Raw genomic sequence first — 17,017 nt, 5'->3', positions numbered from 1 at the left:
CTTCCCCTTCTTTAAACAAAGAGGTTTTATATGAGCAAACGTACATGTAGCATATGAAAAAGGGGACCAGATGGTCTATAACAAATCAACAAGGTTTGTAAATGTTTAAATTATCTCAGAAATAACATGTCGGGTAGTTGCCTTAAGAGTTACAGTCATGTAGCATGAAGACCAAATGGCCTGTGACAAGTTCCAAGAAGTTGCATTTAAGTCATCTTTTTTGTTTGGTAGACTGTTTAAATTATCTAGGAGCTAAAATGTTAGAAGCAGAAGAAACATGTCTACATTTTTCTTTTGGTTTTTGCGAGGACAATTTACCTGAAAAGGTGAACAAGGATTTCGCTATAACAGAAGTGGTAGAGAAAAAACAAGTAACAGTGAATTTGAAATAAAAAAAAGGAACAATTCATTGGTCTTGTATATGGGTCATGGGTGGATCGAATTGCAAGGGACAATAGGGATTTTGAGTAAATATGGAAAGTTAAGGGGTGTGATGTATGCATATTTTTGTCCTTTTGTGATTTAGTTGTAATGTTGTCCAAAACTTGTAGACGCCGTTAACAGTTCATCTTGGTTGAAGGGGGGAAAACCATCAACATCTAAACAAACAATCTACACCAAGGTATTGCTAGACTAGAAAAGAGTAGAGGTTCGAGTTCGAGATCATCAGTGGATATGTTCGATTGTTAATCATTTATCTGTATTTTCTTTTTCGACTGGATATGTTCGATTGCAACAACCAGGCATTCTAGCCATGAAATATTGATGTTGATCCTTTTCCTTCCAATCTAATCTCCATCACTTTATTTACAGGGTCGAATTTCCACCATATGGTCTCATGAACAATGAATAATGAATTCAGTAGTCTTTCCAGAAAAAATATCAAGGGAAAAAAAAGATCATACCATTTATCTTTAGCCAATCGTGAACAATGTATTCTTTCTAAAATTGATTAATTTTATTTTATATAGCTTTTGTTATCATATTGTGGTACTATATAAGCATGTTTTAAATAAAACAAAAAAAATCATAATATTCAAGTAGTATAATTGCATCATTTTCACCAGACAACAGTAGTAAGAAGGAAATTTACATGGGATTGAATAATTCATCTTCCATAGGAGATGATGGCAGGCCTCCATATAATTTGCTTACAGAAGGAAACAGGAGCAGGTCTGTCTAGTCCCCAGGCTTGCCAGTGCTACTTCGGGTGCTCCCTTCACCTGTTTAAAGGAGACAAGGCATTCATTTCCAATGAAAGAGTGGAGGGATTATATACGATCCCCAATAGTCAATACCCTTCTGCTCTATATCCCTTTCTGAAAGAAGTAGTTGCAGATGGTAACCAAAGACCCTCTTGCTCTCCATTAACAACTGATGATCATCATAATTCTAAATACCCAGAGATCTAACATCCCATTACTATCAATTGATCATTAAATGGATAGCTTTCCACATAACTCTGAGGTGGAGTACTTGGTATCTGTTGATAGACATCCTACTCGCAGTCCCTCTAGGACCCATGTGTATATCTTTTCAGATGATGATGATGATTAGACGCGTGAATACATTATTGTGTTAGATGCCTTGTATTCTAAGTATTAAGTATGCACTAAAGATATATTAAACAAGAAAGAAGAGAGAGAGAGAGAGAGAGAGAGAGAGAGAGAGAGAGAGGTACCAAACTACCAATCTGACATTATGTCCATGCATGGTGGGCTTGCTTGGAGCTCAAGAAGTCAAGATGAGGATTCTGCTACTTCACTGTTCTGCATTTGTGGTTTCCGTTTGCTTTATTTATTTAATATTTATTCATAAAGATCTTTCATTCAGTGTTGTGTCTTCTAATCTATAATTACCTGTATCATATGTTATGACAACTCAGAAATTGCTTTTTCCCTTATAAATGGCTTATCACCTAAGAAATGATTGAAAATAGTCAAGATGTGTAGGCACCGAGGAGAGCCTTCTCTAGCTTTAGTCATGTCAGAGTTACATGCCTTTAACAAACGGGCAAGAGGATGCACCCTCCATTACAGTCTCTAAAGCGGACTTGATGAAATGAAGTCACTACTAGCCAGTAGCTTCCTCTCCTTCTGAGATTTTTGGTCAATACATGGAGCTGTATGACCCAGAAGAGAGGGAGTCAGTACTCAGTAGGTTTTGGTATAGCTTTCCTATTTCCTGAAATTCCTAGTTTTCTACAGCACCCAACCAAGGGAGGCTCAAGTCCCAACCGGCTAAATGACCCGAAGGGAAAGAAAAAGGGGAAAAAGTTAAAAATCCTGCCTAGTGTGTTCAAGTGGGAGTTTGATTCAGTGAAGGCTTTTCAGATAAGAGGCAATTTTGAGTCATAAGATTGGGATCTAATAATTAAAAAAAAAGAGAGAAATGAGATTGATTTTTTGTTTTTGAAAACAGAGAGAGGGAGAGAGAGAGATTGAAATCTAGTTGACACCCGTATCTTCTTAGGCCAGTTAACGAATTCTGATATTTTCCTCTTTAATCTCCAATGCAAATGCTCTGGAAGTCATCCTCAAATGTCATTAAAAGGACCAATCTCAAAAGAACAAGATCAAATTTGAGATCATTCTTGGTGAACATGCATGACCTATCGTTCTAATTAAGAGCGCAGGCTGGCTAAAGAATGGCCTAAAGGCAATCTCTACAGCAATAATGCTGACGCAGAGAGGGCCAATTGCTACAAGACTACACCACACCGGTTTTCATCTGGCCTGCCTTCGTAAGCCAAGCATCAGAAGGACGACAAAGGTGGTCTAAACTTTAAACGGGTGCATGATCAACAATTCTTTGCAAACCCACATGGATATATGGCTGCATTTACAATCAGGTAGTCTGAAACAATCCGCCTTATAAGCTGCCATCGTAGCTTCATGAAATGAAACCCATGCAATACGTTGATGAGGGTCTGCATCTAGCTGCTGCTGCTGGTATACTCTTGCTTCTCTCTCTCTCTCTCTCTCTCTCTCTCTCTCTCTCTCTCTCTAATTTCAGTACTATGTGTTCTACAGTCTACAGTACATAACTTATTTTCTTAGACTACCATATCAGATAAACCATGCGCATTATTAGATGAGAACCATCAAAATTGACACAGTCTAGTAGGTTAGGTAGCTAGGTGGTCTCACTTGCTCTGTGACTTGCCTTCCTCCCTCTTGACTTAATTACCATGCATTTGCATTTTCTTTGGAAGGTTTTTTTCTTCATATTGGTTCATATGCATTGGAAACCAATATTTGCCAAAGTTTTCTTTGTTCAATAATAAGTGTCAAGGTTACTTTCCCTCATTTCAACAAAAGAAATGGAGAGACAGCAAGTTCATCCAGAGAGGAGCTCCAAAATAAACAAACCTCTTAACTAGAAGCTATATGAATATAGATATAGTTTACAAAAAAAAAAAAAGAAGCTATATGAATATAGTAATCTTTATGAGCTTGCTGTGGGCATGTACATCCAAAAGCATAATAGCTAGCAAAGCTTAATTATTAAGGTAACATTGTTTTCAAGCTTCCATTGATCAGAAATGCATGGTTGGTCCCCATCTAGACACTAGTAGTTTATTATGAGTTAAGGAATCTCAGTGAGAGAACACTTGATTGATTTGTCTAGGGCTTTATATTGTAGCCCACAGAACTACAGTTGGCGATTATTTGGTAGCTAGGTGGATGTAAAAACAAGTTTCAGCAGTACAAGCCTAGCTATCATCCATCTTTCACTGGCCGGAATTTAAAGCACCCAGTAAACCTTATAATAGGCAATTTCAGTCTTAACAAATGTGGTTTCTCTCGTCCAATTAAATACTAATTAGTCAATCAGACTTGATCCTCCTTTTAATTTTGAAGGCATGCATTAAGGATCATAGGACAGAAAGCACTTTGGGAGGATATGGATGTGATTGCAATAAATAAGGGTAACGACTTAATTAAGCCTGTCAACACGGATTATTCTAGTAAGGAACTTATTTAATTAGGTCCTGAGAAAGTTGTTTCTTTGGGGGTTTTTTGGAAAGACTGTTTCCGAGTTTTATTCAGTACTCTAGCTACGAGAAAGCCATCTTATTTGCTAATTGTTTTTCAGGGGGTGGGCTGTAAATCATTCAAAGCTTAATACAGAGAGCCTTTGATGTTATAAATAAGAAAACGAATTAGTAAATCAATGCCTAATCCTTTTGACCAAAACATCCAGAAGGCAGCCATTGCACCCTTTTTCAACAACGATTAATTGTTGTTTTTTATGATCAAATTTGTTAAAGAAAAGAATTTTATGTGCTTCTCCTTAAGATATATTTTGATCTTCACATAGTTTCTTCACTTTTTTTTTTGGTAAAGTTCTTTAGTTACATTTAAGAAGACTACTATACATAATGCCAGAAAAGACTTTTTTATTTTGGTTTTGGACTAGTCGAATGAGAACTAATAATCTTTTGCAATATTTGGAGAGCGCTTTAAAAAGTAAACAATTACTTTGATCCATTTAAAGTTTTTAGAACCTTTATTGGTTGATTGGTTCTGCGATAAGTTTGCTCTCTATCTCCTTGATATCAACTTTAATTTGGTGAATCACTTCTATTTGCTTTGTGGGTTGTCTTCTATTGCTTGCTGATCGATCACGGGGTATATATAGATTTCACACTTACCCAACTGGTATGGCTATAGATATTTGCACTTCTTATATATGGACTAAGTTAAGAATATAATCTAAGAGCAATATAAGGAGAGCAAGAAAATAACCACCAAGCTCTTTAATCCTATTTGTTTACCAGTTTGTGGTTCATTGAGTTGCACATCCATCACATGGTGATGCAATTGGGCTTAACATGGACCCCAGAACTGGCTAACATTACTCTTCTATAAATTGATATCAGATCAAACTCATAAGGTTGTACATGATGATAGACATAATAATTAATGGTGAACACCAACTTTAAAAATGAAGATATTTGATACAACTCACTCAGCTCTCTAACTGTTCAAAAAATGATGGTCTCAGATAGAAAGGACATTAAGAGGCGACAGTAGACACTAATTAATTAAAAAGATCACCCAATTCCCAATTCACTAAAGCAATCAATGGCAGTGGTACAAAAATTTTGATTGTTTCATGATGAGGGTTCACAGCAATCAAAGTGAGTATATATGATCCTCCTGTTTACTTTAGAGTATTTAATTAATGATGGGTTTTTAATATTCTTTTGATTTATGTTAACAAAACATTGATTATAACAAGTAAAAATGAAACTAATTAATATGCTAAATCAAAATTTAAAAAGAGTTTGCTATATATGAAGGATGCAGCAGATACAAGTGGCAGTTAGTGACAGATTAAAATGGGTGTCCATGTTTGTTTCCACATCAGGTCTAGCCATTACAGTTTTGAAGGATTGAGATAAAAAAGGGAGGAAGAAAAAGATGCAATATAATTCAAATGCGGTATATAGTGCTCATGATGTTAAGCAAGGAAACCATAGAACAACTTACATATATAGACAGAAACCCCATCAGACTGATGGTCTATAATCTATCTGCCATTAATTTTAGCCCTTAAATGCTGAAAATCCTGTAACAGTAGGCTTTAAAAGCTTGAAGCATCAACATTAATTCCTTTTACCAAACAAGTAATTAATTAATCAATAGACGGCATACCTAGATTTAAGTGATCAATAGTTTATCATGACAATGCTGGCGCATGCATTGCACTGCACATCATTTGTTCATGCCTGTGTGCTCAAGATGCTCAAGCTCTCAATACTTACCTTCGGACATTCCCCTGTGCCCAAGGTTTCTCTAACCAAATTAAAGCTGTCGTTGTAGGACAGGAGGACCAGACCTGACCAATAAATGGATCTTAAAACACTATCATAACCGTTTGATAAAATGCTAGAGTCGATATTAAATGAACCCACACATCATCCAAAAGGGAGATTAATTACTGCAAAAAGGTTTTTATTTGGTGAAAATTATTGAAATAAGGTTGACCTAAATGATGGTAGTACTGTTAGCCTCATAGTCATAGGTCGCCTTTAGACCTAAATATTGTTGATTTTGCTTTGTTGTATGAGCACCGGGAGATGGGTCCCACCTAAGAGGTTATTAATTAAAAAAAAATGTTTAACTACTTTTTATTCAAATTTCATCCAAACCAGCAAAAAGGCTCACTGAATCAATTTCCTTTGTAATATGTATGACTTATCTTGTCAAATCGATTGGTGGTGATATTACTCATAACTTGATCCCATATCAGGTTCTTGTCTTGTCGATCTGATTAGAGTCCAAATATGGTACGTGGGGATTTTGGATTTCATCAATCAAATTATTATCAGTTTGTATAAAAAAAAAAGAAAAAAGAGAAAATGAAATTATCAAAGTCCTGTCAGGTACATCTTGACCCTCTGAAATGGGAAAGCATTAAAGTTTTCACTTTATTTTAGAAGTTAAAGATAAAAAGTAAATGAATAAAAAGGAAAGTTTCAATAAATTATTACATTTATTTAGCTTCACTATGTTCCAAAATATAATCTTCCAAATGGATCATATTAGTAAGAGGGTCTTGACTCTTGATGGATAAAACATGAAGTACTCAGGCTATGGGGACCCTTTTATTATATTCGTTTGATTGTTAGAATATCTTTCCATCTCCTCAATCCAAAGATGTTAATTATGTTATCTTTGATATCTTTAAGTCTCAACTCTATGTTTCCATGTAAAGCTGGGGGCAGAGTTTGTTTTCTCCATAAAAGACGCAGGAATATATATAGCTAAAATATTCATTCAGATTGAAAAGTTTTCTGTTTTTATTTTTTTTATTATTATTATTTTTAGGGTTTCAAATGGATCGAGCAGAAATAAACATCTAGCAACCATAGAGGTTCACAACTCTGAAGGTTAAATTACAATGGTCCTTATTTTAATGGTTGATTTATTATATATAATGCTACACACATAATTGACTCACCACCATCATCCAAGCCTTATACCAACTATTTGGGGTCAGTTACATCATACATGAATCTTGTTTTGCCGTTTCGTTCTGTTGAATGCCCTATCCTTTGTTAATTATGGACACTTAATTCATTTCTTACTACTTCAACCCATGTCCTTTTTGATTTACCCCCATCCCTTCTAGGTCCTTCAACTTGCAACACAAAATTAAATAAAATTATTATTTAGTAGATATTAATGGAAAATCTATGCTGCTAGAAAGAGATAATACTGGAAAAGCTTTGATTAACCAATCCCACCCCTTGGTGAATTTTGATAAATACCATGGTTGGTTACCATTTTTATGATACGGGTTGATTGGTTACAAGTTTTTCTGATATCATGCCTTCTCAGTAGTCATATATAAACCATGAAACCAAGGTGGTTTCTGAAAATTTTAATAGATTATAGTTCTTTATTTATTAAATATTGATTGCAGGGAAAATATGCATGTACAAGATCCTGATTATAACCATAATTTATTACTATAAACTGTTTAAATATTTCCCTAAGACCAAACGTGACAGATACCTTTCAATAGCTGTACAAAATAAGTATTTAGGATAAATTGCACTTTAGTAGCTCTGCTCAATTTCTTCTTCATATATACCAAAGTCAAATACATATGCCACCCAAACAATAATGCATCCATTGACACCCATTGATTTGAATCTAGAGAGAGCACTGAAATTAGTCATGGACATAAACAGTATAGAGCAATTTAATGTATCAATTTTGCATGAACCAAGTATTGTTTGGGCTTATCATAATGATGAAAATGACTCCAAAGTGCTTATACTATTGAAAAACTACCTAAAATTCAAACTAAATCAACTTTGAACCAATTGATTTTTTTTTTTTATTGTGATGAGTGCATTGTGATTTCATTGATTTAGTTTTTATCACAATACAAGTTGTGCTGTATTGACTCAACTATAAAAATGGCATTTATAGTGATCTTTTTTTTTTTTTTTGCCAACTGAGTTTAAGGTATTTCTATTTGAGCACTTTCCTTTCATGGGACATAGGAGGTGAAGAACATCTTTTTTTTTTTTTTTGAGAAATAAAGGAAGTGCATGGTTGAAAGTTTTCTGAAAACATAGGGGAGAGTGAAATTTATCCTTTTCTTAAAAAAAAAAAAGAAATTATATCAGTAAAATGCATGTAACTATCAGTAATCAAATTTGCCATATCATCTTCTATGCCATCTAACTCATCACGATTTTAACTTTTAAAACCTTATGATCACTTGAAGCATATTTTTGTGAAACTGGATTCAGTCAGTGCAAAGGCCCGTTCAAGCAGCTTTTGTAGCCTTGCATTGGGAATATCTCCCCATGAAATAAAGCACATTAGTACGGAGATATTCTCAATGTAAGGCTATAATTAAAGACTGTTAATTTGAACGGTGTTCGAATGGGTCTTGCACTGACTGAAGCTCATCTCTATTTTTGTTTAATGTTGTGCTTGTTTTTAGTCTTTCCAGGATCATAGTTACCTGCCATCTATTTTTATATAAATAAATTTATTGTGTAATTACTCTTTGCAATAAAAATAAAATTTGAAAGAGCTTTGTGTTTATTGAAAGATTCTGAGTTATTAGTTTAGAAGGAATTTACAAATGAATATATTCTTGATATTGGGTATTAAATAGAGAAACTGATTTACTTTTTGAGATTACTTCTGCTGCTTGTGTGCATTTAATATATTGTAGTCTAATGATTTTGTGATTGTGAATGAAAGAGTGAAGTTATTGTTAGGATTTTGTAATTTGAATTCCAATGAAAGTCATTAAGTCTTTTTGGGTAGTTTTCCTATTTGGAATTAATACCATTTTTTTCTTGGTATTTTGTTTGGTATAAGAAAAATGGTCCTTGTACATTTATAAATATATATACATGCTGTGGGATATCTTTTTGGTGTGAGACTTTAGTTCCTCATTGAGGGTTCTTCATTTATTATTAGGGATTCTACACAAGTTGCATCCTGTGTTTTAGATTCTTATTTTTTTTTTCTTTGGGTAATTTCCTTTTTGTGAGATGAGATAAGTGTTATAATATGTAGCTTTGAGAAGGATGCATTGTTATTGGGAAGAGAGTTTTCTTTGGCTTTTATAGGTTTGGATTTTTATTACAGTCTCCTTGGATATTAGTGATTTATTTTATTTGTTTCTGACCATAATCATGAAAAAAGCATGTAAATTCTTGTTTTTCGTTGTCATTTTCTTTTTCTATTTGTTCTTGTGGTGTCATCTATCATATATAATTATATTTTCCACAAGTGGCTTCAAACTAATAGGTTTAGGGTCTAATTTAGATCTTGAGTTTAGGTGTGATACGAAAGATTTACCAACAGGTTTGGGCTGGAGAAGTTGATGAAAGAGTTATTTTGGTTTAAGAAAAAATATAGTTTCATCAAATCCAGTGGTCCATTGAAGTCTATGCGGGGTATTAATATAATCAATGATCCAAGAAAAAGAAGATTGCTATGATTTCCCTGCAACTGTCTAAGATTACATTTTATTGGAGTTATTTTAGTAACTTGATGAAATTCAATGTGAAAATCGTTAGAATTTTGTGCATTGAATTCCAAGACAACCCAATAAGTCTTTAATTTTTTTGACAATTTATGAAAACTATTATCACCTTTTGTTGGAGTTTTCTTATAGGATGGAAAACTTCTTCTGCATCTATAAATACATGCTTTTGGATGTCTTTTTGTTGATGTTTTACTTGGTTATTGGGGAGAAATGGTCGGATGCTTTCAAGTTTCACCCAATAACCTCTTGATTTTTATATAAAAACCTTAAATTTTAAACCACAAACCCTAAACCCCTAAATCTTTAAACCCTAACTTTTAACTGAAAAATGCACTTGGTTGGACACAATTCCTTCAGACCAGGTAAGAGCCAATAATTATTATTGGGTTAGTGGTTCTACATAGGTTTGTAATTCATGGCTTTTTCTGGTACTACTACTATAGGGGTCCTTCTATGAGATGGAAAGAATCAAAAAGTGTTTCTCTTGGTAATTAAGAAAGTGATTTTGAGAAAGTCTTATCCTTGGGAAGACACGTTTTCTTTGGATTTTTTAATGATTTGAATTTTTCATTATACTCTATGGACATTAGTGCTTTATGTTGTTTTTCATGTCTTCCATAAACTACATGATCTTTATGTTCTGTTTGTAGTTTTCTCTTTTCTATTTTTCAAATTCTTGCTGTGGTCCCATTGGTCCTGTACAATCACATTTCCATAAAACAATTAGGTCTTGATGATTCAAAACCTTCTTATATAGTTGAGTAAAGACATAGCTTGATCTCTTTGTATTCTGGTATTGTTTTATCTCCAAAGTAGTGGAAATTTGTTAATATATATACCACATGTATTGAATAAAAGGTCTCTGATGATTCAATTAGACAGAAAAAACAGGTAAAATGCAAAATAAATTTAATATTTGAAATTTTAATTACATTATATTATGGGTATTTTCTAAATTAATGAAAGTTAACTCTAGATGAAGCTGGCGTAAAGTAAAAAAAAAAAACAAAAAAAAAAAAAGAAAAAAGAACTATAGTTGAAGCCAATAAGTAAAACGTTGAGTCAAAAACCTAACATAAAGCTTCTGACTGTACCATATATAACACGGTGACACACCCAAGTAAAGCTGGGCCAAAGAATTCTTAATTCTATCATGCAGTAGTCTCTCTTGTTGTCAGTTCCGTCACTACTAGCTCAGTAGTGAAGTTCTTTTGTCTACTTACTGTATAAATTATAAAATCTCTCGATCACTGATGATAAAAGCGAAATGATGATGAGATGAATATCAAAAAGCTTTTCTGTGTGTGCACTAAATAGCACCGAATCTTTACAGAGATGAAAAGAAATAGTCGTCACGTAGTCCCAATAAGCCTAGTAATCATCAACCCACCTCTCTGGCTCTCTCCTTGTTTCCAGTTTCGACTGAGACTTCCGAAAGCATCTCAAGTTGTTTCTATTTTTACACAGTAAGATAAATATGTACGAGTGGTGGGATGGGGGAGTGGGGACCAAGCAGTGCTGCAGCACCCCAGTGGGCCCATGGAGAGGCAACGGATGAAAGGTCAGGATCAATGAGTTGGTCTGTGTGGCATACTGGCATAGTAAGTAGAGTATGTGGGTAGGACCCACTTTACCAATATTGATGATCTTAAATCATCAGCTTGAGTAGTCCGATTTCTTGGCATTTTCCACCAAATTTAGGGTAACTTATAAACGTACCGTGCAGTCAATTATCTGTTGACTCGTACCTACATACTTCATCATCAGTTTCATCCATATAATAGGAGGAGGAGAAGAAGAAGAAGAAGGAGAGGGAAGGAAGAAGAAATACAGATAGCAGGAGAGATGATGAACTCATGAACAGTGAATGAAGTATCAGCCACAGTAAGCGAGAGTAGTTGGAAAGAACAAGTTACAGTGAAGCAGTCTCAACCCAAATGAATAAGACAAGAGTACAAAGCATCTAACGTTTATCACACGTAGGCTGCTTGCCTTAGGCAATACATGCTCGTGACTCTCTCTGTTTGTCTCTCTTCTCCCTCTAATCTTTTAAACAATACAACTACTCGAGAGTACGGCAAACATGCAAACAAAGATCATTTCATGTCACGGAGGATGTAAAAAATGTACTAAATTCATTGGTGAGCTTGAAGATAAGATTTCAAATGTATTTTTATATGGAGTTTGATATAATAAATGGATGGCCAAGTTGTCCAGAGAAAAGGTGATGGTCTTCTTCTCGAAGATTGTTGTCATGGACGATACCCAGTCTTGCGTTCTGTGACTTCTGTCTCATTTTCCAAGAAACGTCAGATCTTCGTCATTTATTAATTCAAAGGAAAGAAAGAAAAAAATAATAATAAACACAAGTCAAGAAGACAAGACTCTCTCTCTCTCTCTCTCTCTTTCTCTCTCAAAACTGATGTATTCAACTATTGATGTTGGTTTTTCAAAGGCCACATCAGTACTGTGAGAACTGCCATTGCTGATCAGGAGCTTTTCTACGGAAGGAAACTGGGAAACTAAAGCCTACAGGCTTCAACCTCTTACAATCCTCATTAATGCACCATTCTCTCTCTCTCTCTTTCTCTCTTGTTGGGTTGGGTACTTGGGTTGGCATCATCAGACAGAGTCATGGCCGGGCTGATGATTCGTCATGAGATGCAGCAAGTAGAAAAGGAGGAAGACCCAAAATCTGGTAACCGCGAAACTCGCTTCTTTTATCGTTAAAATCTATCTATGGCATCTCTTTCATTCATTGACTCCACATGACTTTGGGGACTTAAATGCTCCCAAGTCACAATATCATAACAAAAAAAAAAAAACAAGTAAATTCAACAGTTTAGTTTCCATATCCCGTGGTCATCAGCACCTTCATCGGAAGTTTAACAACTCAGAATGGAAAGTAGAGTCCAAATTTAACAATGACAGTTTGCAAATCAGGACAAGAATAGTCTAAATATGTAAAGATATCAAATGCACCAAATACCATATTCAATGAAAATAAATGTTTACCGATCAAGGGTTTCATCATGCCTGCTGGTATTGTCTGTTTAATGTTCATTCATCAGATCAGACCTCTCTTCCAATGACTGGTTCCATAGATCAGAAGTCGATCGTGTGTCTTCCCACTGGTGGCTTGTTGAGTGTCTAGATGAGAGAGAGAGAGAGAGAGAGAGAGAGAGAGAGAGAGAGAGAGAGAGAGAGCTTAGTATTTACCTGGGTGTAGTTTGTGGTGATAAATGGGTAAATATGAAAAGCTGATACCCAACAGGCTAGCTAGAAGAATAGCGTCACTGTTGTAAAGCCTTAGAAGCCTACAAACCTATAGTAGCATGCAGGCTAGAGAGTTTCAATCTATCAGGTCTTACTGAACCGTGCATCTTGTCCAGATAAATGGATATTTAAGTCATCAAGAGAAAGCCATGGTAGCTAATAAAAGAAAAATCATAATTTACATTCGAGTAGGAAAGAAGAATTGCTTTCTCTGATTGGGGGAGAGAGAGAGAGAGGAGATCTGCAAGCATGTAGTCCATTTGATAGAATAAACCCATAAAAAAGATTTACTTATAAGAAAGATGCAACAACACAAAGTCAATGAGCACTAATGACCTTGTTCATAGTATTCACAGCAAGTCAGAATCAAACAAATCAACAATTCATAATCAAAGAAAATTTCCAAAAATTCTTACCTTGAGAGAGAGAGAGAGAGAGAGAGAGAGAGAGATCATTGTGCATGTATTCCAGTGGATAAAACGAGCAAGCCCATAAAAAAAGAATAAAAAGAAAGATGCAAGAGCAAAGTCAATGAGCACTAGTGACCTTGTTCGTAGTATTCACAGCAAATTAGAATAAAAAATCATAATTTCTGCAACTTCTTACCTTGAGGGAGAGAGAGCTGTATGCATGTAGTCCAGTTGGTATAATGAAGACAACCATAAGAAAGATTTACTTTGAAATATGCAATAAGAACACAAAGTCAATGACGAGCACTAGTGACCTTGTTAATGGTATTCACTGCAAGCCAGAATCAAACAAATCAACAATTCATAATCAAAGAAAATTCCTGTAAATTCAAAGCTTTAGAGAGAGAGAGAGAGAGAGAGAGAATTTGCGATTACAAGTTTGATGTGTTCTCACCTTGAGAGAAAACATGAGAGAGACAGAGAGAGATGGAAAAGAGAAGATAGCATATGTTGGTTGACGGGGATGAAGCCTGGTCCGAGGTCACTTAGGGATTGAATCCAAACTTTCCATAGAACTCTAAAGAAAAACTATAGGAAAATCTACAAAATCACCTACGTGACCTCGAGCCAGACAACATTCCCCTCAACCCAACCTAAACGAAACATCTCTAATCTCTACTGCACAAGAGAGAGAGAGAGAGTGAGAGAGAGAGAGAAAGAGACACCATGAAGAGGCTAAAGAGGGCGTAACAGCTAGCAGAACCAACACATAATCATGGTTGAGGGGAATGAAGCCTGGTCCGACGCCTTCACCTCTCTTCAGAGAGCTACCCCTGAAACTGAAAGCCTCGAGCCAGCCAACATTCCCCTCAACAGCAGCAACAACACCAAGAACAACCCTTTTTCCCTCTATAAAACCCTAACCCAGAAAGCTTTATAGACTCTCCAAGGGGAGAGAGAGAGTAGAAGGGTTGAGACCTCGTTTTGAAGAAAGACATCTCACTCACACACACAACACAATCAGTAAGTGGGATTTAATATTTGAGTGAAGGGGGGTGTTCTCCATTTCAGAATTTAGACCCTTAAAATTAGCTTACTAAAACTAACCTAAACCCTAAGCACAGTAGTAGGCAGTCCCTCAGCTCCTAACCCTATCTGAATGTTTTCTTTCATTTCCCAGGTCGTCATCCACTCATCCTCAGATCCTCACAGCCACTCACACCTGTTGCTGCCGGTCAACCACCGACCTCTTACCTGCTACTCCCGTTAACAATATCTCTCACACGCTCACCACAACATGACAAATCCAAAAGTTTTTGAACAGCTCACCACCCATCTTTATGATTCTATCATCATTACCTTATTATTTTTAGCCTCTCCCTCCCTGCTTTAAATTCCCTCGTACGGTTGACCACCAAGCCCTGTCTCACCACGGTGAATGTGAAGTTGTGACCTCCTCCCCCCACACCCCCCCCCCCCCCAAAAAAAAAGTTGAAGGTTTTTAGCCTCTCCCTCCCTGCTTTATTTTTATTTTTTCACCTTTAAAACCTAATTAATATTATGGGAACCAGCTATATGGATATCAAGGGTCTAGTTTTTTCTTTTTAATTATAATATGTCTAGGTTTGATCATTTTGTTTTATTGTAGCAGAAGGTTTTTCCAAAACACCTCATAGAATTGGAAGGACGGAGAGAAGAATTAATAGGCCTATCACATTTTTTTTTCTTGTAGTTTCAATTGGAATACTGTACTGGGTTTTAGGTCCAACTTTTCTGTTTCTTTTGGTAGGATGTATAGATTTGATAGATTAATATTACTCTGTGCTTAATTAGTACTCTAAGATGCTTTTATTGGAATTATATAGAGAATATCACATTTTTATCTCAATTGTAATGCTGGGTTTTAGGTCCAAAATTTTCTTTTGTTTTTTCATTTTTGTTTTGTGGGGATGTATATGGGTTTGATAGATAACTAGTTCCTTGGTCTCAGATGCTTCTATATTATCTGTCTTCAAGTTAAGAGCTCATCCTTCTTGAACACTTAATCCTATAATGTAATTAGGGGCATGATCTCTGTACTTAACAGATGAAGACAATCACATTATGTGAATTCACATGTCCAGCTCATATTAGCTAGCTGCTTGAACTAATTAATACAATTAGGCGCTGGTGTCTGTCTAATTGTCACAAATCTCCTAAATCTAGATAACAAAGCACAAAACAACAAATGTTGACTGTAGCTAAAAAAAACATTTTTTAACAGTATTGGCTTTGAAGAGATAACAATTGGAAAAATAATAAATATCAAGTTGAAAATGCTAATGGAAATTGGTGACAATATAAAATTCATATATCTTTTTCTATTATTACTATATAAGTGAAGTGACACTCCTAGAATGTTGGTGAGGTCTGCCTCATATTTGCCTTCTGTTTTTCATTAATTACCCATACTTAAAGAGGGCCTAAGATTAGGTAGACAGGGCTAATTTTGTAAATGTAATGGACAATAATTAAAACCTTTGAAAAAGAAAAACAGTAAAACAGTTACAACAGACCACCATTTCTCTCCCATTCTCTCTTTATGTCTGATTCCACTCTCAAATGGTAACAAATGCAATACTGTGTGTCCCACCCTATGGGGGTTTATCTGCATGGGGTCTGTTGGTTGGATCATTTAGTGAGCTTCCTTAAATGAACCAAGAATCTTCCATGTGGCATATTAATTTGGAGCTCAAGAGTACTCATTTATTCCTTCTCCACTCTATATTCATGGCCTGCTTACTTTTTTCTAAAAGCTCTTGCCATTTGTTCAAATTGAACACTTTTTGTGGGCTCAAGTTTTATATTGAAAAGTTAAAACTTTTAACGGAGAATATTTGTTGGTGAAACCACGAGCTGAAACAAGAGGGTTACATTGCTGATGTGGACTGGACAATTGAAAATCCAGCCAAGTCTAGAGGGTTCCCTACACACATCATGGGCAGTTCCAGTCCTAATAGATGATGCCTAATGTTTAGTGATATGTAAGCTTTGTATCCCTCAAATTCTTCAAGCTCTACACCTTAGAATAATCCACATGTCCTCATTGAACAACCACTTTATTTTAGCCATTAATTGCAAATTAATGTTGATAGGGTCCAACATGGGTAACCATTAGATAAGGGAACATCTAAGGGGGTGTTTGTGGTTGGTTTTATTTTTGAAAACAAAATCAACTTCTACTTTAGCAAAATCAATATAATTTTTCTGATGTGGCAGTTGTTTTTGTTTTCAAGAGCAAAACCAACCATATTGTCGAACACTCCCCAAATTGGCCAATTAACCAATTACCCAATTCACATGAACCTTACATTTGTTCTCCCTTTCTTAAATAATCAGGATCTCAAGTAAATTTTCATATATCTTTTTTTTTGTTGATAATTAACCATATCGAAACAATGAGAATCCCTTGTGTATAATCACCTGTTGGCTCAAAAATCAAAACAAAAAACTTACAATTTCTCTTATTGTCTAAAATTTCAAACCAATAAATTATGAATGCAATATTTTGTAAGGTTTCATGAGTTATTTTAATATAACATACTTGTTGATCGATCAATTCCTTGTGAATTGACATTATTTTTTTTCTAAATATAGTGTAAAGGCATGTGCTATGCATGTCTACGAATAAAAAGTAAAATATAAACAAACATTACATGATCAAATTTAATTTTTATGACTTTCACTAAAACCAATACTCAAGGTTCTAAATATCAATACGCCTGATACGACGATAGGGATGTATCAATATTACT

The 17,017-nt window shown here is 35.1% G+C and overlaps 1 long non-coding RNA gene across 3 annotated transcripts; it reads right to left on the bottom strand.

Moving 5' to 3' along the window:
• Positions 1 to 11,401: 11,401 nt before the first annotated feature.
• On the bottom strand, positions 11,402 to 14,370 carry LOC148874014 (uncharacterized). 3 transcript variants are annotated; one of them, XR_016104956.1, is made up of 4 exons: positions 13,678 to 14,270; positions 13,420 to 13,554; positions 12,553 to 12,687; positions 11,402 to 11,824 (listed from the first exon to the last, which is right to left on the bottom strand). It is a non-coding gene; the product is annotated as an uncharacterized LOC148874014 (long non-coding RNA). The 3 variants fall into 3 exon arrangements; XR_016104957.1 differs by lacking the exon at positions 12,553 to 12,687 and having other exon boundaries at positions 13,678 to 14,370; XR_016104955.1 differs by lacking the exon at positions 11,402 to 11,824 and having other exon boundaries at positions 12,367 to 12,687; positions 13,678 to 14,239.
• Positions 14,371 to 17,017: the final 2,647 nt, after the last annotated feature.

The sequence above is a fragment of the Nelumbo lutea genome, chromosome 1 (genome assembly GCF_056320005.1).
Source record: "Nelumbo lutea isolate HS-2025 chromosome 1, American lotus-T2T, whole genome shotgun sequence".
Classification (NCBI taxonomy): Eukaryota; Viridiplantae; Streptophyta; class Magnoliopsida; order Proteales; family Nelumbonaceae; genus Nelumbo; species Nelumbo lutea.
This window is presented reverse-complemented; position numbering and strand designations above follow the sequence as displayed.